We start from the raw sequence: 21453 nt of genomic DNA, 5'->3' as shown, positions 1-21453 counted from the left end.
AAAACAGAAACTGTAGGGTTTTTGTAAAATGCACTGTATGTTGTTAATTACTGAATTCATTTATACTGCAGTAGAGGTTTTATTGCAAAAGATGTAGTTGATGTAACTTGAAAAATTTGGAGTCTTATCTCTTTGTGTTTATTAAACTAGATAAAATGTATGCCATGATTTGTTTTCCTTTCCACTCTTCAGCCATTTCTTTATATAAAAATTATGACCATGACTCCAAGCATTTTGTTTCTCATGCAGTCATTCTAGCTGATGACTAGCTTCAAGCTAAAAGCTCATGTTAGTGGTTGAGGAGTTTAAACATCGTGATATCTGTCATGGATGTGAATGGAATAAAATTCTCATAACCTTAAATGATTAGAGGATAGCCACTTGCTCTGTATGTGGTGATTATTTCACATAGCATGTCTCCATGTATTGAGTATCATTTCTTTCCACACGAAATCTCAAAATCACTCAACTTACCCTTTCCAGGTAAGAGGGAAACTGTTTCCATTCTGAGAAATCTTCTTTTGGCAAAGGAAGTAAAGGGGTGGTTCGCAGCTTAGCTGTCATCAGCATGCACACAGTCCTCATTTTCAAAAAGGTGTGTTGGCTTTCATCGTTCCAAAAAGTGATGATGGATGATAAAGCCAGGCCAAATTTTCAGGATGAAACCTGAAACCATGTGAAATTCACCTGGTTTCATGTTGCATTACAAACTAAGACTTGGACCAGTTTCCTTGCAAGTTTGGCCAAAGTTCATGAACTACTTTGACGAACCCAGACTGCCTTTCATACAGATTTCAGCCAGTTTTCACACGGACTGAGGCCAAGTTTCACACGGTTCAGGGCCCATTTAGCATTTCAGGTAGAAAGTGGCAAAAATTGATCCCATTTTCCCCAGAATTTTGTTTTTTGTTTGAAGGCATTTGGATTGATTTTATCATGCAAGGTGAATCTTCATGGATTAAAAATCTAAAATGTCCTGGGATGTATGTGTGAAATAGAATAAGAACCTACCAAATTGCACCTTTTCTCAGATTCCTAATTTAGAAACAAGGCAGGTCACAGATAATCGTCTCCAAAAAATAAAACTTACTTTCTAGTAAGAAAGTATTAGCTACTGATTAGGAAATTTATCATATCAACATAGTAAAGTGAATGGTTTATAATTTCCAGAGAAATCAAAAGTAAGTTAGAACAGGAAAGGTCTTCAATTTTAATGAGAATTCATTTTACTCTCATCCTCTGTAGGCACACTATTCCAGCTAACATTCATGGAGACTCTCTTTTCTAAAATGTCGATCTTTGTATTTGAATACCCTGCCCCTTTTTATCCTATCATAGTTTTTGAATTCAACTTTTTACCATTTGTTTCACGTAATTTATTTCTTCTGTCATTAACAATATGACCCTTCATCATTTCAGTTCTTTGTTAGCTTATCAACTGTTATAGGATTTCTACTGTTTCCTTAAATATGGGTTTCCCCCTCCCCCCTTTTTTTTCTTTTTGGCTTCCCAACTGTTAAACAGGAATATATTAAGTCATATTATGCAATTCAAAACAGGAAAGTGTTGAAGATAATAAAGACATTAAGAAGGTAAAACTATTTGGAAATACTTGTACATATATTTAGCAATATACATTGAATTTCTTTTATCTTCAAGATACCATGCTTAATATTATAGAAACTATAAATGGATCCTCTTTCTCTCTCTTCTACTACCACCAAATTCAACCTACTATCATCTCATCTTCTTGACTATGGTGGCAGCCTTCCAAGTAATCTTGCTTCTACTCTTGACCCTGTATAACCCATTTTTTACACAGCAGCCAGAGAGATCATTTTGTATTATAAATCAGATCATTTTACTCCCTGTTTTAAACCTCAAGATGAAATCCAAACCCTTCATGAACCTTCAAGATCTGGCCTTTGCTTAAGTCTCTAACCTTATCTCACACCACTCTTCTCTTCCCCCCGACCATGCTCCAGTCACAAAGTCCTCTATGTGTACTTCAAACACATCACACTCACTCCCAGCTGGATGACTTTCTATTTGCTGTCTTCTGGTCTTCTGGTGATTGAGATTTCATCTCAAATACTTCCTTGGTGAGACTTCTCCGACTACCCAATCTAAATTTGAGATTCTCCTATTTTGTTTATTTATTTACTTGCTTGTTATCTGTAAAACATGCTGTACCATTTACATAAACTCTATGAGAACAAGGGCTTGGTCTATCTTGTTTGTACCATCAGCTAGAACAATAAGGACTCAATAAATATTTGTTGAATGTTAAAATAAAATATTATTACATCATTACTGCCCTCAAGTTGCTGATAATCTCATGGGTACTCAAGTGAGAAAACTATTTGGTTGTGTTAAGTGCCTTAAATAACAATACCAAGAGATGCTAGATAAGTAAAAATTCTTCCATTTTGAAGAATCATTGGACACAGTGGAAGTGGTGACACTTGAGCTAGGACTTGATAAATGGATAATCTTTAGAAGAGAAGATGAAGAGGGAAGACATTACACATTCCAGAAAGAAGAAATAGTATAAACAGTACTATACAATTGGGAAATGACAGGATTCATTTAAAGACAATAACATTTTTTATTTGTCAAGGATATAAGCTAAATATAGAAAAATTACATTATGTAGGCTGATTTTTTTTTTTACTGAAGTTATATTAGGAAATATTTTGAATGTTTTAGTGTGATAGGCAGAAAGGAGACATTGAAGATTTTTTTAGTACATTATTTGATGTATATTACCACTGGACTCTTTGGTATTATTACCAAATGTTCTTTGTGAAAGTCTTCCTAATGATGGTATCTCATATAGAGTGGAATTGAAAGAAGACCAGAAACTGTCAGTCACCCAGGACAAGTTCGTAAGAACCTGGGCTGTAAGGGTAATGACCAGTCTTCAAGGAGAAGTGAGCAGAGAGGATGGGCTGGCTCAGTTTGAAACACTGAAACACCCCTTCCTTGGAGGTAAGGGGTCACATTCAGCAGAAAACTGTCAAAATGAGAAGCTCAGCAGTGGGGAGGGGCTATGTTGGTGAGCCAAAGAAGGAATTCCAAAGAGTTACCAAAATATGAGAGAGAGCTCCATGTTTTTTATGCAGACTGCAATATTAGTTTATTCTTATATAATGAGAAGTTTGAAGAAGGTAGTTGGTGGTGTGATTAACATAATTCAATGATGTAACTATGGAAGCCTCTGTGAATCACTCTTGGCATTTTCTTCATGGTTGTAAGAAGGCTGTTTCAAGTCCAGCCATCACATATATATCAGCAGGAAGAATAAAGGGGGAGGAGTCTTTATCAAGAAAACAAAAATTTTCCCATGAATTTCATAGTAGACTTCAGCTCACATCTCATTAGCCAGACAGTGTCACATAGTTACTTTGTAGCTGGAAGTGAGCCAAAGAGATTGGTATTGAAAAGGAAAGTTGGGTCATCTTGTAATCAAACCAATGTGAGTTTGCTCATTGATAAGTTACAGATAGAGACCATACTAAGTGGAGTTGTCACATAAAGGAAACATTATTTGCAGCAAATAAGGAGATCACAAGGCATAATTTCCAAAGCTGTGACTCACTGAGAAGGGTTTAGTGGGTTCCTTTTATATATGATTAGGATAAATATTCAGAAAAGGGAGATTTGCCATCACATTTAAAGGCAGGCATAAGGTTGCACAGGCATACTGAGAAAACATGCTTATACATGCATTGTACATTATGTTAATCAAACTTGTGCTCCTCCTTGGGCAAAGCCTTTAACATTATACTGAGGCAAATCTAACTATTGGGCAAGGGGAAAGGGCTATGGGAATCGTCTAAGAGCTAGTATAATTTGGGTGGGATCTTGGGCTCACTATCTCTCCAAGGCGTTGCTTGAATGCAGGATCATACCTGTTTATATGCTTGAATCATATCAGTTCACCTTCAGTCTAGGTTTCTCTGGAGACTGTTATTGGATTTATTAGTGGGGTCTGAAAAGACACAATAGCTGATTGGGGGGAAATGGTTCTCTGAAAAACAAACCGAACTTTCTTCTAGTTTCAACTTCATTAGTTCTATGGGGCATGTTTTCAATCTCACCAACAGGAATTGCCACAAGTGCCAAACAAAAACTCAAAGAAGAAAAACCAGGGTTGACATTAGTAGAGGAGAAATTAATAAGAAAGAGTCTTTAAGCAGAGGGTAGGAGATTAATTCAATCCATATGGGATTTATATCCAAAGCTGTGATCATTGGTAATTTGTGGCCAGGGTCAAGTTAAAAAGCAAACAAACAAAAAAACTGCAGTTAGGGAATAAAATAGGAAGATACTAAGGTGAAAATTCAGCATGAATCATTAAGTTGTATGTAGGGACTAATGTTGAGAAAGTGGATAAGGATAGGGCTGAAGTTTCTGGTTTGATAAAATTGGTCAGAAAACAGTCAGAAGTATAAATATGTTAATATTTAGTTGTGTTGAATTTGTGATCTGGATGAATTATTTCACTGGAATAATGTAGCAACAATTGGAAGCACGAGACTGGGAATCTGAGGTAGTATCATAACCGTTCCATAGCTGGAGTGTCCCCAGTGAGAATAGAAAGTGGAAGTGGAAAAATTGTGCATGAAAGGGTGACATGAGAACCACTTAGAAATATCCACATTTAGGGAGTGGGTTAAAGAAAGAGAGTCAGAAAAGAGAGCGAGCATTCATTCAAAGTCAAAACCAGGACACTACAAAATTTGAACACTAATGGAGGAGCTAAGTTAAAAAATAAAAGAGAAAAGAAAAAAAATGTGGCCAATGAAATCCTCTTAATAAAAGGAAAACCATAGGGATGAAGTCTATAAAAAGCCTATGATTTTGTTGTTTTGGAGTCATGAGATATTTAGGGAGTACATTTTGTTAAGCAATAGAAGCCAGATTGCAAGAAGTTAAAAGGTAAATGGGACGAACGTTGACTATCTTTGAATATTGTTGATGGCATATGATTTAGTGCAGAAGAAAGTGGGCTAACTTTTTTGGCATGAGCTTCCTGTCAGTGTTCATTGAACCAATTTTGAGTGTACAATTTTAGGTTTAATATAGAAACCATAGATATTGTTTGGTTTTATTCTACAAGACAGTGGTTGTTAGATTTCCACAGCTGAATGCATCCTGATGTTTCCTCCTTGTTTCCTGGGGCGATATTCTTACAGATTTGCCATTAATCTTCAGTGCATTTGTGCAAATTGTCCATATTTCTGCAGTTAGGCCATTGGGCTGTATGGTAGGGATGGCGCTTTTTCTGTGATGTCAGTCACAAAGACTTCACTCTGTTTCATCCTAAGTTTGTGGCACAGAGTTCTAAGGCTATGACTGTACCCTGCAATCAAGCAGTGGTTGGAGACCTGCTGTCAGGGAGTTGTAGGGGCATTCCTAGGCTGAACAAACATTAGACCAAGAAGTTACACCTCACATGTCATAGTTATAATTATTAGTCTTACAAGTAATTAGGCAAGTTGCACACAGCATCTCCAAGCCTATCTCAGCAAGATAGGATATGAGGGAAGAAAAGTAGGAAAAGTGCATGCAGTTGGGTGAGATAATTATATACACATGGGCTGGGGTCAGACTGGATGGGACCGAATTCTAACTCTCCCACTATCTGCCCCTCTGGTTATGACAGATTAAATAAGAAAGTGTATGAGAAAACCTATAACAAATCCTTGACTGATCAAAGCTGATCATTCTCACCATATTGCACGTGAAGAATCTGGGGTGAACTCACTTGCCCAAGTTTACATAATTTGTAAGTGGTAGGAAAATGAATTCACACCCAGGTCTCTCAACCACTTGTTTGTACCTTTCCCAGTGGGTCAGGCTGCTCCCCTATCAACAAGTTAGTTATTGAAGTCATCAACCTCAATATGAAACAACGGGGATGACAAAAAATACCTATGGCTCAAATAATAACACCAATAATAATGATAAGCAATTTTATTGATCTCTTAAGATGTACTAACCATTCTATGAAGACGTATCTTATTTCAACAGCCCTACAAAATAGTTGCTTTCATTGTTTCCATTGAACAGATGAAGAAACCAAGATTTAGAAGGTTTAAATATTTTGTCCACAATAATAGAGCCAGTCAGTGGCAGAGTCAGGTTTTGAGGCTGGGTACTTCCAGATCACATTTTCCATATATTTACTCATTTATCCTTAAAATTAATGCAGTGAGTTAGTTAACAGCATAATAAATAATATGGCCGGTTTTTAAAGATCTATTTATTTGTTTTAGAGAGAGAGTGTGAAAGTGGGGGGAGGGGCAAAAGGAGAGGGAGAAAGAGTATCTCAAGCAGACACCCTGATGAGTGCTGAGCCCAAATGGGGACTTGATCTCATGGCCCATGCGATTATGACCTGAGCTAAAACCAACAGTTTAGTGCCTAACCAACTGAGCTACCCAGACGCCCCATAATATGATCCTTTTTTTTTTTTTTCTTTTTCCTGGTGAGGATTGAGCTCAAGCAGGTTAAATGATTTCTATAAGTTCACATACACACATCTACTAGAAGACAATGCTGGGAGTCAGACCCAGATTTCAAATTCTGTTCTCTTTACATGATCGTAAGCTGCCTTCAGGTGGCTGCTAGTACCTTTTCAACTTTTAAGTTCCATGCCTCTGTGAATGAAAGTGAAAAACTGGGGAACACAAGTGCAAATAGGAGCATCTTTTTTTATTTGTAGTCATGGTAACCTCAGTCTTTACAATTCATTCACTGTTGACCCTCCAGAAAACAAATGGGTGAATGCATCACAGTCATACCCAGGAACCTCATGTAACGTAATTGGGCAGGGGAATGCTAATCCCCATCCAAGGGACATCAGAATACCCAGTTACCTTGTTAGAATGCAATTTTTCTTCTCAACTTGTTGGAACCAATTTGAAAATTATAGTATAATATCAAAATCCCACTATATTAACTATTAGTGACTTTTTTTCTTTAGGATAGATAACCAGATGAATAAAGTCTGTTTTCTGCTGTTTATAATGCTGCATTTACATGTTCTCCAAGATACTTTGATTCCACTTTTTTTTTTTTTTTTTAAGATTTCACTTATTTATTTGAGAGACAGAGATCACAAGCAGGCAGAGAGGCAGGCAGAGAGAGGAGAAAGCAGGCTCCCCTCAGAGCAGAGAGCCCGATGCGGGGCTTGATCCCGGGACCCCGCACCATGACCTGAGCCAAAGGCAGAGGCTTTAACCCACTGAGCCACCCAGGTGCCCCTTGATTCCACTTTTATTCTGAGCCTCTCTTTGCAAAAGATTGTTTTATATTTCTTCATCAGTCACAGAACCTGAATGTCATTGTAAAAGACTCAAGACCTTCAAGACTTTTCCCATTGTTTTCTGCACCCATTATTACTACTGCCGTTGGTCTTCTAAGAGGACTTCTTGTTTGCCCAGTTCTTAAGAGCCTCTGCCCTCGTCATGAACCACAGCCCTGGGAATCACAGTGGTACTCAAGGCTTTGATGTTAGTGGTTCATATTTCTTTTCCCTATCTTAGTGACTTAAAAACATATTTTTAAAAATAAGCAAAACTGTTGTAATGCTTAGTACTGTCTGTTTAAATTAGGGTACTATGTTGCTCTGAAATTGTGGTAAGTTTACTAATCAAACTTGAGAAATAAAATGAACAAACATCATGAATTTATCTTTTGACTATATATATTCATCTTCTAATCAGTTGGCTACCATCACCTTGCCAAATAACACAGAGGCCTGATAAGTGAAAGATTTAGTGGTTATTAGTCTTAACATCATCAGCCAACAGCTGGTTTTAAATGAGTGCTGGGCTCTCGCAAGTTCAGTAAGCCACCCAGGAGCCCCGCTTAACTCTTTTCATAAAATTCTTTCTCTTCCCCATGTATTCAAGTAAATTTTCATAACAGCTGGGACTACGCAAAACTGATAGCATCTTAAAAACATCTTCAGCAAGAAAGATTAAGTTCCAGAAAAGGAAAGCATTTAGAAGTTTATTTTATTATCTTAACCTTTGTTGACTCGAATGATTAAACAGATTCTTTGGCTCTGCTAAAACATTTAGGCCTGGATATTAATTTGATGTCCTTATTTACTTAACCCTTGCCTTTCTCTTCAGCCCTAATGAATACACTACTCATTTGGTACTGAATGTATTGCCTGTGAAAAGGGAAGGGATATAACACAATGGAAAGAAATAAATTGTGAAAAAATTATTTTAATGCTTTCCAGATTCAGCAGAAGTTGGCATGGAAACAGCAAGCTCGTTAAGATTTGCAAACGTTCTTATTGTATTTTTTATAATCAGAGTTCTCTTTTGAGTGTTCTCTGTCGTACTTCAAACCACTAAGAACTGATATTGAATTAAACCTAGGAACATTTGTATATGTGTCCCGATGTGGGTCAATTTAAAATAAATAAGTTATTTTTGCATATAATTGTTAATATGTAGACAATATTTACCTTGGAATTCAGTGTTGTGAATTATATCTCAGTTGTTGGTTGTATGGGTGAGCCCATCAAATGAGAAAAAGAAAACACTATAAGTCTTGTACATTTTTGTCTAATGTAAAAAAATTATGTAAGTAAGCCTGTAAATATAGTAATCCAGTTGGGTAAACTTTTATACAAAACATTTAGAAGTAAAAATGAACAATTTGCAAATCCTTGTATTAAAACAACGACAACAAAATAGTGGAAAGCTTGAGATTTGAGCCTTTACCTAAAGATTCTATTAATGACCATGGATATATTAAAATTAAATAAAAATCCATCCTAAACATATCCTCTGACAAAGAATTCTGGAGAATGATTCTAACCAGTTTAAATAGCAATGGGGTTTTCTTTGAATGTTTTTAATGTAGTGACCTTCACAATAAAATAATTACTCATTCCATTTTATGAAGTAAAGGAAAGATTTCATTTGTCCCCAGTCTTATAATCATTGGTTAAATAAACTACAGTAGTCTCCTTTGTACTTTTGTACATGATTTATTTTGTACATGATTTATTGAAAGGATATATACCTTTCAATCTTCTCAGGCTAATGTACACTGCTACACATTTTTCTTAAAAATGAATGGAATGAAAATTTTCAGATGAGAAAGGATACATGTATATATATTTAATATTATTCCATTTATATTTTTGTCTGAATTTTTATAAGTGCCTATAGGTATTTTCTAAATAATTTAAATAATTCCTTGATACATTCATGATCTTCTATCAAATACAAAACCATACATATTTTATTCTTTTTTATTGTGTATGTAAGCAAGTTAATTTTCACTTGAAATCATATGTAAGAATCTTATGTTTATTAATTCATAGAAGTATGGAGCTATGGTTTGCATTAATGCTGCAAATGAAGCATATAATAAAATGTGCAAGGAAAGATAGATTTGGGGTTGGTGACTTTCAATATTAAATAAGGAAGAGAAAGTAAGCCTTTAGGGAAATATGTTAAAATTTGTATTTGAATGGACAGAAAATTGATCATACTGTAGTTGGTAATATCTATGAATAATGAGCATATTTCAAGTAGGAAATATAGAAAATTAAAAGCAATTTACACTAATAAAATCCAACACAATTCCAACCCTTCTTTTTCCAACATTTCCAAATGCAGCAACAAAAATGTTAGTGAAGTGGATTCACCAAGTAGAAATCAAGAAAGTATGAAACAGCAGGTTTTTAATGGTGCATCAGGATTTGCAGAAGGGACTAGAATATAGGACTATATTTTTGATTCTTCCCTTCAGAATGGGTGGAATAATGGCTTATGCATTGACAGACTGTGTTTAGGGAGAACAGTTCCTGTAAGTCTGAATGAGATGGGTCTCTGGAAAGTCATTTAGTGCCAGACAGCAGCACCCTTTCATAAGCATACCTGCACTAATGTGTCCAGCAGCTTCTGGTAGCAGACATAGCCTGTAAATCACAAGTGGCAAACAGGACTGGCTTTGTCGAAAAATAATGTCAGTTGCAAGAACCTACTTCAATGCATTTCTATAGTGACTTTTGAGGGAGGCAGGAAGCTTTGATTTTTCTCTCTTTAGAAATCAGTTAAATTTTGTTTGAAAAATATTGATATTCAAAGAAGTCTTTACTGATCACTAGTTTTTTTTAATATTTAGCACAAATAAACTTGAATGATTCAACACACACACAAATAATAAAAACGGTAGTAATAAGAATAAAAATAACAGCAATAGTAATAATGCAACATTATTGTTCCCGTAGTTCCTTATACCAAGAAAATTGGGCAGTCTAATCGTGCTTTATTAACTTGTGAGTATGGCATGAATCTGTTAATAAAGGAACCTTAGTGGTGGAAAATCTGGTATAAAAACCTTCTAATGTAGTGTTCAAAACATCAAAAAACTAATAACATTCGTTCCAAGTCAGGAACTTTAGTTAGGGCAGGCCTGAAGGAATTCATTGGAATTGAGAACGAAGATGGGAAAATGATAATGGGTGAGCAAGAGGAGAGAAATTGATGTGTCAGTGTCAATGTTGTTATGGTTTGAAGCCCGTGCAAAGATGTGAAGTAGAGAAACTAAATATAACCTTAGGAGGTGCAGGGGGCAACAGATGGTAAGTCCTGCCTCCTTCCCATGTCTTCATATCAGTCTGAACAATCTGAGTTTCTTGGCAAGTGAGAAAAAAAAAAAAACTGAATGAGATATCACCAATCTTTTTTTTTTTATTAAGATTAAGATTATTAAGTTAGGATTCTGTTGTTTTAATTTCTTTATTCCTTGGGCTTTTCATCAAGTTTATTTTCAGAAGCTGAGTTAATCTATTAAAATTGTGGCCCAACCTCGCCATCTCACCCAAGTCTTGAGCCCACTGTGACTTAGAGGAGGTGATCATCTTGTGAGATTTTCAGGATGGCTGAAGGGACATTCTGCTGGTAAGGTAGGAAGTATGGAGCGAGGGGTGTGACTCAGGGAGACCTCCCCAAATGCAGAGCACACCAGAGAATCTTCTAAAACATGCCTGGTTCTAAGCTATGTAGACTATGCTACTTGGTCTTTTTCAAGGCTTACAAGGTGTTTCTCATATTAAAAATTATCAGACACTTGCCTTTTACACAGCTAGTCAATTAAAATACTACACTGAATATCACTCTGTATGTAGGTGTTTGTACGTATATCAATTTTCATTAAGGAATTATTCTATCTATAGAGATATTTTATATACATGTATAGATTGTGTGAATATTTACTTAAAATTGCAGTTGCTTATATTATCTTTATGAAACAGTACCCCATGAGTACAGATTATTATTTATATATACAAGATCTAGATACCTTTAAATGTGAACCTACTTTTGTTTATTCTCTAATTCCTATTAGGAAAAGATAGGCAGGGGCCAACAGACACATGGAAAGGTGCTCGGGCGCCTGGGTGGCTCAGGCTCAGGTGGCTCTCTCTCTCTGTCTGCTTCTCTGTCTACTTGTGATCTCTTTGTCAAATAAATAAATAAAGTCTTTTTTTTTTTAAGATTTTATTTATTTATTTGACAGAGAGAAATCACAAGTAAGCAGAGAGGCAGGCAGAGAGAGAGGAGGAAGCAGGCTCCCTGCTGAGCAGAAAGCCCGATGTGGGGCTCGAACCCAGGTCCGGGGATCATGACCTGAGCCGAAGGCAGCGGCTTAACCCACTGAGACACCCAGGCGCCCAAATAAATAAAGTCTTAAAAAATAAAAAGAAAAGGTGCTCAACATCACTATTCCTCAGGGAAATGTAAATCAAAACCACAGTGACATAATCACCCCACACCCAGTCAGAATGGCTAGTTTCAAAAAGACAAGAAATAACGAGTATTGACAAGGACATGGACGAAAGGGAACCCTCGGGCACTGTTGGTGGGAGTGCAACCACTGTGGAAAACAGTATGGAGGTTCCTCCAAAAATTAAAAATAAGAATACCAGATGATTCAGTAATTCTACTACTGGGATCTACCCAAAGAAAATGAAAACACTAATCCAAAAAGATATATGCAACCCTGTATTTATTCCATCATTATTTACAGTATCCAAGATACGGAAGCAATCTAAGTATCCATCAATAGAATGGATAAAGAATATATATATATATGTGTGTGTGTGTATACACATATATATATGTATACACACACACACACACACATATATATAAATACGTACACAATGTATTACTCAGCCATAAAATAGAATGAAATCCTGCCATTTGTGACAACATGGATAGACCTAGAGGGTCTTATGCTAAGTGAAATAAGTCAGGAAAAAAAAAAACCCATGTGATTATGCTTATATGTGAAATCTAAAAAACAAAACAAAGGAGCAAGCCAACAACGAAAACAAGCAGACTCTTAAATACAGAGATCAAACTGGTGGTTGCTAGAAGGGAGGGGCTGGGGGTTGGGAGGGATGGTCAAAATAGATAAAAAGGATTAAGAGGTACAGACTTCTAATTATAAAACAAATAAGTCACAGAAATGCAAAGTATAGCATAGAGAATATAGTCAAAGTATTGCAGAAAGAAAGAAGAAAAGAGAACAAAGAAAAGGAAAGGAAAGAAGGAAGGAAGGAAGGTGGGAACGTAGGAGGGAGGGAGGAAGGAAAGAAGGGCAAACATTCAAAGCAATCTCTGAAGTTTTATTGGATTAAATTGATATATCTTCCTTAACTCTTTGTTTAAAATTGCCTTTCTATTCAGTGTGGCATTGCAGAATTGTTTAAAGAGAATAAAAACTAACTTTTAATAATTTAATGCTTAATTTTTCTTCCTGAACATCTTAGCCTGTAAGGAAAACTGTTCTCAGTGGTCCTTTACAAAGTAAGACAGAAACCATCATGATGACAGTTCCTGAGTAGCACATCAAAAATTGGCTTTGACATTGTAGTAGAGTCTACTGATTAAGCTTAAGCTTTTTTTGCTTAATACTAATTAGTTTATTATTTGACCAATACTTACCTTGACTTGAATATCAGGAGAAGTTTGAGACCTAGCTCACAACCCATTAGCATTTTCTTAGCTATCTCTCTTCTTTATATTTCTTAGTGGTTGAGGAAATCATAAGGTTCTAGAATGTCAGCACCAGAATTTCCTTTTAGGGATATAAACTTTTTGATATGAAAGGGATGCATATAGTATTCTTTGAATTGAATGTATGTTATAGCAGCACCTTGTAATTTTTCAGTCCTGATTTTTCATTACTCTCGATATATTTTTTATGGCACTGAACTGTTCTTTGAGAAAGTAAATATTGGAAAGATTGTAAATCATTAATATAGTTTGATCAGGTGTTTTGGAAATCAGAAACTGTTTTGCCTTTTTAGCATAGCAGTTTTCCATCATTTGGTAAAAAACTGCTAGCTTACAACTTAACCATTTTTATTGATTTTTTAAACATTTCTTTGGTATTGTGTCTTTATTGTTTAAAGACTTTATAATCAATAAAACAATCAGTATAATTTTGATGATGAAAACAATAGTAAAAAATATTTTACCCTTTAATTGTATGTTAATCTTTGACTGCCAAGTAGATAGCTATTCTGTTTAAATTGAAAACTTCACCCCTACACTCACCACTTTCATTTTCTGCTATAGGTAGACACATTATTTTGACTTTGAAAAAATGAAGTTTCTTTCTTTTTTTTTTTTTACATAAAAATATAGTCCTTTATTTATTTTTGTATTGTGTTATGTTAGTCACCATGTAAGACATCATTAGTTTGTGATGCAGTGTTCCAAGATTCATTGTTTCTGTACAACGCCCAGCACTCCATGCAAAGTAAACTTTCTAAAGAAACTTCAGTGTTGGGAAATTTTAGAATATAACCTTATAAAGCCATTTTTGTTGCTTTTTGGGGGGCTTAGTACAAAATTACTTTTCAGTCTTTCAAACTTTTGTTTGGTAGTCATTCACAATTATTCAATAATGTTATAAAAGGAAATTAATTCTGAGGAGTTACAGGAAGAGGGGAATGTCTGGAGATCTATTAGACGTTTCAAATTTGCTCGGAAAATTAATGTAGAGATTTACAACTTCAGCCTTCATTTTACACTTTGAGGCAGAAAAGTCAAACAAAATCGAAATCTAGAAGGCTTCCTGTGTCCCCGGCACAATGTTGACCGTGAATGCTGTAACTCTATACAGGTCTGTAGTATTATTTCTACTTTGGAGCCCTGTCTTTCTAATAAAATGTGTCGGAGAAGAATGCAAAGTTCAAGTCGTGGTATCTACCCCCAATTTTATGTAGTAACTCTTATAATAACTTAAGATTTTTTAGAATGTGTCAAATGAAATGGCATGTGCCAACAGGGTTGTAGTTTGAGAAACTGTCACTATTTATATGGGATTTCTTTTTAAGGTAGAGAGTAGTAACACCCTTGGCTGTAGCAGGGGAAAGGAATTCAGTGTCTTTGTTTTTCCTTATTTTTGAAGTCTATAAACTATTTTGTGCAACCTTTCCTCTATGTTTTGAATTAATAATTCTCATGAGGCAAATGAGAAGCTACAGGCTGGTAGTTTGTGCACCAGATTCTGAGATGAGATAAATTTTATTTGTCTTTCTCAAATTATTTGTTAACATTTAAGTTTTGGGAAATTTCATATAAATTTTTTTAAAGATTTTATTTATTTATTTGACAGACGGAGATTACAAGTAGACAGAGAGGCGGTCAGAGAGAAGAGGAAGCAGGCTCCCTGCTGAGCAGAGAGCCCAATGTAGGGCTCGATCCCAGGACCCTGGGATCATGACCTGAGCTGAAGGCAGAGGCTTTAACCCACTGAGCCACCCAGGTGCCCCTTCATATAAATATTTTTAATTAAAAAGCATAACTGAGGTACTCCTGGGTGGCTCAGTCAGCTAAGCATCTGCCTTCCGCTCAGGTCATGATCCCAGGGTACTGGGATCAAATCCCTCATCAGGATTCTTGTTCAGCAGGGAGCCTGTTTCTCCCTCTGCCTGCTGCTCACCCTGGTTGTGCTCTCTCACTCTCCCTCTCTCTGACAGATAAATAAATAAAATCTTTAAAAAGAAAAGCATAGCAGACATACATTGTTGTATTAGTTTCAGGTGTACAACATATGATGTTTATATACATAATGAAATGTCCACCATGGTAAGTGTAGTTACCATCTGTCATATAGAAAATTATTACAATATAATTTTTAATTCCTCTTGGAAAATTGGAACCAGTGAGTATACATTCCTTTATAATTTCCATTGGCTGAGGCTGAATTGGGTCTATCTGCCTTAGATGGAGCATGTATTCTTCATTATACACAGTGACACCTAGCTTACTTACTTTATTTATTTACAAGTGTCTGTTGTCTCTGTTGGCCCTGGAGTTTGCAATACCTCAGTTAGAGATTAAGATTATTTTGTCTCTGATACTATGACAACAAAGTCCATCAAAATATGCAGACACACAGGTAACAAAACAATTAATGACATTTATTTTCTAGGAAGAAGGGCACATTATTCCCTTTAATTTAATTAGTATACCATTTGTTTTTAAATTACATAGGATTCCTCTCACATTGGTGATTGTTGATCTATGGTTCTGTAGAATTTTTTTATTTAGTATACCAGTCTCTTCAAAGGTGATAATTAGTACTAGTTCATCTTGCCATTTGCAACAACATGGATAGACCTAGAGGGTATTATGCTAAATGAAGTAAGACAAAGAAACACAAATGACATATGATTTCACATGTATGCGGAATCTAAAAGAAAAAAAATGAATAAACAAACAGTAAGCTGAAACTGACCTGTAAATATGGAGAATAAACGGGTTGTTGTCAGAGAGGGGGGAATAGACAAAATGGGCTAAGTGGAGTAGGGGATACAAACATCCAGTTATGGAATGAATCAGTCATGGGAGTAAAAGTTACAGCATAACAAATATAGTCAATGTTATTGTAATAGGATTGTATAGTGACAGGTGCTCACTACAGTTGTGAGCATAACATAACATATAAAGTTTTTGCATCACTGTCGTATACCTGAAACTAATGGAACAAAGTGTGTCATCCATACTCAAATGAAAAATCTTAATATTAGCTCAAACTTGGTAGTTTTTTAAATCAAGATGTTGATATAATTTATGCTATCTTTAAGAAGTTTGTTGAAATATGAATTGTAGAATAACAGATTTTTCAAAGTTACCCCAGTTGCATGTAGAATTGAACAGTAATTTCATATGCAAATTAATGGTAAAAAGATATATTTTAGTCCTTTAGTTTTATATGTTTAAAATTAGAAACAACACAGGCTTACACTTCAGAGTCACTACTTTAAGGAAAAGTCTGGCCCCAAATTTCGGAATTTCCTTTTGGTTTTTCTTAAAAGTATAGATGTTCGTTTATTACTGAAGATCGTATCGGTTAGACACCTGTGTAGGTTGTAGCTGAAATTTGTAGATATTTAAAATCATAATATAAACTTAGTTTCATATGTTTTTTTATTGGACCCAAATAATTTCCTTTATGATACTAGTCAGTCTACTTCCAGAAACAGTCTTATTTTAAGGCACTGTGTATATTTTCTGGGGTTTTGGTGTTGTGGTTGCAGAGTTGGGTTAATGGAAACATTTCCCCTCCTAACATTTCTAACAAAATGGTCTTGATGGCTCACCAATAAAAAACAAGTTCATGAATTGTTTGGAATTGCCCTTTATAGCTCTACTGACAAATCTTAAGAAAAAGAATAAATTTGGGCTAATATTATTTTATTTCTTTTTCTCTGTGTCCTCCTTGATAATAAATTAAATTGAAACCTGATTTTTCTGAGTGTAACAAATGCATGTTTGAGGGTGTGGTACAAAAGATTTTTTTAATATGGCATTAAGAGGGTCCTATAAGGTAGATTCTATTTCTTTTTATAGAAAAAGGTTGTATGCATTTGAAACATTTCTTTCTTGCGGTGTTTTTAACTGTTGGATAATACAGGAACTAAAAACTCGCTTTTTGTAAGAATAATAAATCTTTTGGCAATGCCAGAAAGGGTTTCTAGATAAATCTTGATTGTTCAACTTTGAAAAGGTGCTGAGGAGGCAGACGATATGGGTAACAGATTTCGCTTGCCGCTACATCAAATTATATCTTGTAACTACAAAATAAATCCATTTCGTAGCCAGGCAATTGCCTAAAAACTCCTACAGGGTATGCTTAGCTCATGGCTTTGAGTTTTATTCAAACACCTCCAGTGGCAAGGAGCTCACTCACTCTCTTCCAAAGCAGATTAATAATTATAGACAATTCTGAATATTAGAAGGCATGCTAATAATTATAGGCAGTTCTAAATATTACAAAGTAATTAATAAATCATTTATACTACAAGCATTTATTGTGACTTCTTTTGAATAAATATCTGCTGTTTTCTACTTCTTCTACCTCTAGTTTTAGTCCTGCCTTTTGAACTAATTCTTCTTACACATGACAACCCTCCAGTGATTTTATAGAATCAGTGAATGAAGGTTAAAATGAACCCCAGAGCCCTTCTCATCCAAACCTTCAGGCACTACATTCTGCCTCGCAGTGGTAGAGGTGATGATGCCCCACAGGCAGTTCTGAACCTATTTAAAGTAGCTCTTAGATCCCACCTCATCTTCCCCTGCTCCAGCCCAGCTGCTTTCTCCATTCCTCACTTGACAATTGTGTGCTTTCTTATGGCATATGTTCCTGTCTATGTTCTCCTTAAAGGGTAATGTCCAAAAAATAAACACATTAATGCAGCTTGATTAAGTGGGAGGTAGCCTACCTGCTTCTGTTTACATTAGTATAGCCTGGAATTAGATCAGTTTTAAACAACATCGGCAGTCATATCATATATTGATGCATATGTTTACTATCAACTTAAATTCCAAAGTCTTTTTTCTTACTGTCACTAACCCTTAGCTCCTCAGTGTCTTTTTATATAACTTCTTTATTGGATCCAAACACTAATCCTTTTATTCCCATAGTATAAGTATACTCTATTATGTTGAGATTCTCTCCAGGGTTTGATTCTGCCATCTAACAAATATTACATCTCTTCTCTGTCACATTTTCTGGACATCTGAGGCACAGATATAAAAACAGGTATACATACATGGAGAGAAATGATTCTCAGACCCAAAGTTTGAGAAGATTAATCTAATTCATTGATACAAAAGTTAAATGTTGAATGGATCAGGACTGAGAACAGGAACTATGTGACCAATTAAGCAATATTATAAGTGAACTGTTCAATTGGTTATAAATCCACTATTTTTAGTAGGTTTAATAAGATTTCTCAATTTAGTATCTAAGGATAATATAAGAAACCTGGACATACCTCATGCTGTCATCTGGTTTTATATATATATATATATCCATGTATTATTTTCCTTATTTTAAGAAGGAAATAAAATATTTTAAAACAGCACCTATTTTTTTTTGCAAAATTTCACCAACAAACCCTTTAATGATTTATTCTAGTCTTGACTTAAGTGTATAAAATTTTACCAATCTGTCTATATTTTGCAGGATTTATATTCTTCCTTGTTTTTTCTTCTATTACTTCTACTTTTCACATTACTGAAAAATCATCAGTATTAATATTATTAATTATTGAAATTATTAATAATTTCTGTGGCCAATGCTCAGTATTGAGCATTTAGATTCCCAAAGTTTTCACTTACAGTTTCTTCACTTTTTTGGTATTTTATACTACCAATATTTATACTAATTTTTAATCAAAATATCTGTATATTTTTCTGTTTGAGAGAGAGATAGCAGCTAAGTAGGAACTGGTTGCTTCTGCTTTCTTCTATCAACTATGAATGTTTCACTCTCAGTTGACTAAAAATATCTATTTTTTTAATTGTTCTTTTTCTGATTCTAACTAAAAATGTTCTTTGTGCCCTTGGTTTTTTTTCCCCCGAAGTTAATGGGATCATAGTGCCCCTGACACAAATTCATATGCTCCATGCCACTTTTGTGTATTAATCCTGAGTTTGACTTTTCCTCCCTTTTTTCTTTCTTTCCTTACATTTAATTATGTTCACCATAACAAAGGAAAACTTAAAAAGAATAGGAGAGTGAAAGGGAAATTAAGAGCATAATAATTCACAAATTGGATAATGATGCCTTGGAAAAGCTGATTGTGGTAGTTCCTTTGAAAATACATTTTTTTCCTTAGTCACATTTTTTGTGCCATTTTCCCAATATTTAATAATCTCCCTATTTCGTAAGCCAAGAAATACAGATAATTGTGCTAATGTTATGAAGCTTCATCCCAGTCCTGGAAAATGATAAATTATTCTTCCTCACTTTTGTGTTCCATAATTACTAACATCCCTTATCACACGAGGAGAAAGGTTGACAGTGCCTTATGTGTAAATAAGTAATTTAAATTCAATAATGATATGATAGACAACATCTTGTAATTTTTTAGCCACATATGGGAATCATAAAAGTTATAGCTGATGAAGTGACAGAACTGGCTACTTACCTGAGTAAACCAGAATGCCACCTGGTTCTTAAAACGTAAACTTTATTCTTTGTGGTGCTGAAATTGGAGACCCATTGAAGAGAAAAATTAGACCTATGAAATATGTTTGTGTTTTGAAGGGTGGGCTATTGCTTTCAGATCATCTAAGACATCAGAGAAATATTCATCACTTCATGTGCTCAAACACAGAACATGGTTATTCCCGGTTGCTTTTTTTTCCTTTTTTATTACTGACAAATAAGGCAAACATTTCATTAAATGTTTATTAAGTTAAAAGACCATGTTACACTTTGAATTAATTCTTGTTATCATAAGAAGAAAAAAAATCTTGCTTCTGTTATATATGGCAAATTCCTTTGATAGCTGGCATATTAAGTACATTTAAATAGAGAACTGACCTTATCAGAAATTACAGCTACAGCTTATTATGAGCCTTCATTTTCAGTAACTTTCCAAGACAGCCTAATATCTACTCTTAACATTCTTGGCTCACATATTATTATCTAGATATTGGAAACTGGGAGATAAAGAAGATTGAGGTAAAAATGTTTGCATACGATCAGTGTCGATGTTTCAACTAAATTGTATGTGCAAGTAAATACCACTTTTAAAAATTAAATATAATAAACATTATAGTATGTTACAACTTAAGATGAAAAGTATGCTGCGTTTCACTAAATAATGTTATCATCAACCACAGCCAGGAAATTAAAACCAAAAGCTAGAAGTTCATATTATGATTTCCAATATCCATATCATTACAAAGTTTAGATCTAATTTCACAGAAGTCAGGAAATTCTATTCTGAGATTCCCAAAGAACCCATAACTCTCACATAGATTACAACAGCCTCTTTCATTAGGACCTCAAATCATGGGACTCCTCCCAAATGGATCCATCACTATGGGATGCAGTACTTCCTTTTTAAAAAGGCATTACACCTTGTTCTGTTTTTCCTCCTAGAGGTTCTGTGTAACAATCACATTTTGAAAGTTTTATGATTTAAGAACCAGTGCTCTGAATTACAACATGTGATTGAGGCAAAGAGAATTTGTAACCCTTTCTTCAAACGCTGTACAACAAAATAAAGTTCTGTCAGTCAACTAACTGTTATTATTTCCTTTCTGAAGCAAAGCCTTTCTACACTAGTCCTGTTTCTAATACAGCATTCAAAAGGGCTAGATCAGAGACCTTTAACTGGTGGTCTGTGAGCCACATTCTTCCTTCAAATGTATTTCTGTTTGGACTGTGAAATTTTTTCAAGTAAATTTGAATTGGTTACAAATATTTAATATCTGAAGCATTCATTTAAAACAGAATACTTGGATTTCTGGCTTCTCTTTAAGGATGTTTAGATGGAGCAACCCTAAGGTTGCTTTCCTCTGAGGAAAAATCAATTGAGTCCTCACTGTTTCCTTTTAGCCCTGGACTGTCTCTTATTCAGCCGAGTCTGCCCACTTAATCCTGTTCTTTTATCTATGTCGTCGGCCTGGTCCTTACAGTCAGTTGAGTTTACTCCATATGAGCAAGTGACATCAAAAAGAAGATAACTATAGGGCATTCAAACATGTTCTAAATTGCAATCGATATTTTAGTCCAGTATGGAAACCTGCAAATTTTAGAGATGCTTTCAAGCCACAATCCAGGTTTATGTAATTGAACAGCCCTTGGGAAAACACTAAAAATTTAAGATGTAGACTAAAGGGGAACATTAGAGAACAGGACAAGTTAGGAAGGTATCTAGAATAGGACTAGTGGAGGAAGGTATCTAGAGTAGTTTTATTTCAAGTAACATTACTCTCTGGTGAACTTGCCTATTATCTTTTTTGGTGCTAGTTCATTTTGAAGAGCTCCATTATCCCAGAGGACTATGAGATTTATGGGAGATGGTGACCTTCAGAGGTGGAGTAGGAAATACAACGGTAACTCTCCACCCATCGTAGCTGAGCC

At 35.0% G+C, this 21453-nt stretch overlaps 1 protein-coding gene across 5 annotated transcripts in view; it reads left to right on the top strand.

The window, feature by feature from the left end:
* The window catches only part of COL25A1 (collagen type XXV alpha 1 chain), a 456257-nt gene that overhangs the window by 307392 nt on the left and 127412 nt on the right, over positions 1-21453 (top strand). The gene's annotated exons all lie outside the window — the stretch shown is intronic.

Source organism: Lutra lutra, chromosome 2, assembly GCF_902655055.1.
Source record: "Lutra lutra chromosome 2, mLutLut1.2, whole genome shotgun sequence".
NCBI lineage: Eukaryota > Metazoa > Chordata > Mammalia > Carnivora > Mustelidae > Lutra > Lutra lutra.
Note: the sequence above shows the minus strand (reverse complement) of the source record. Positions and strands in the feature narration are given on the sequence as shown.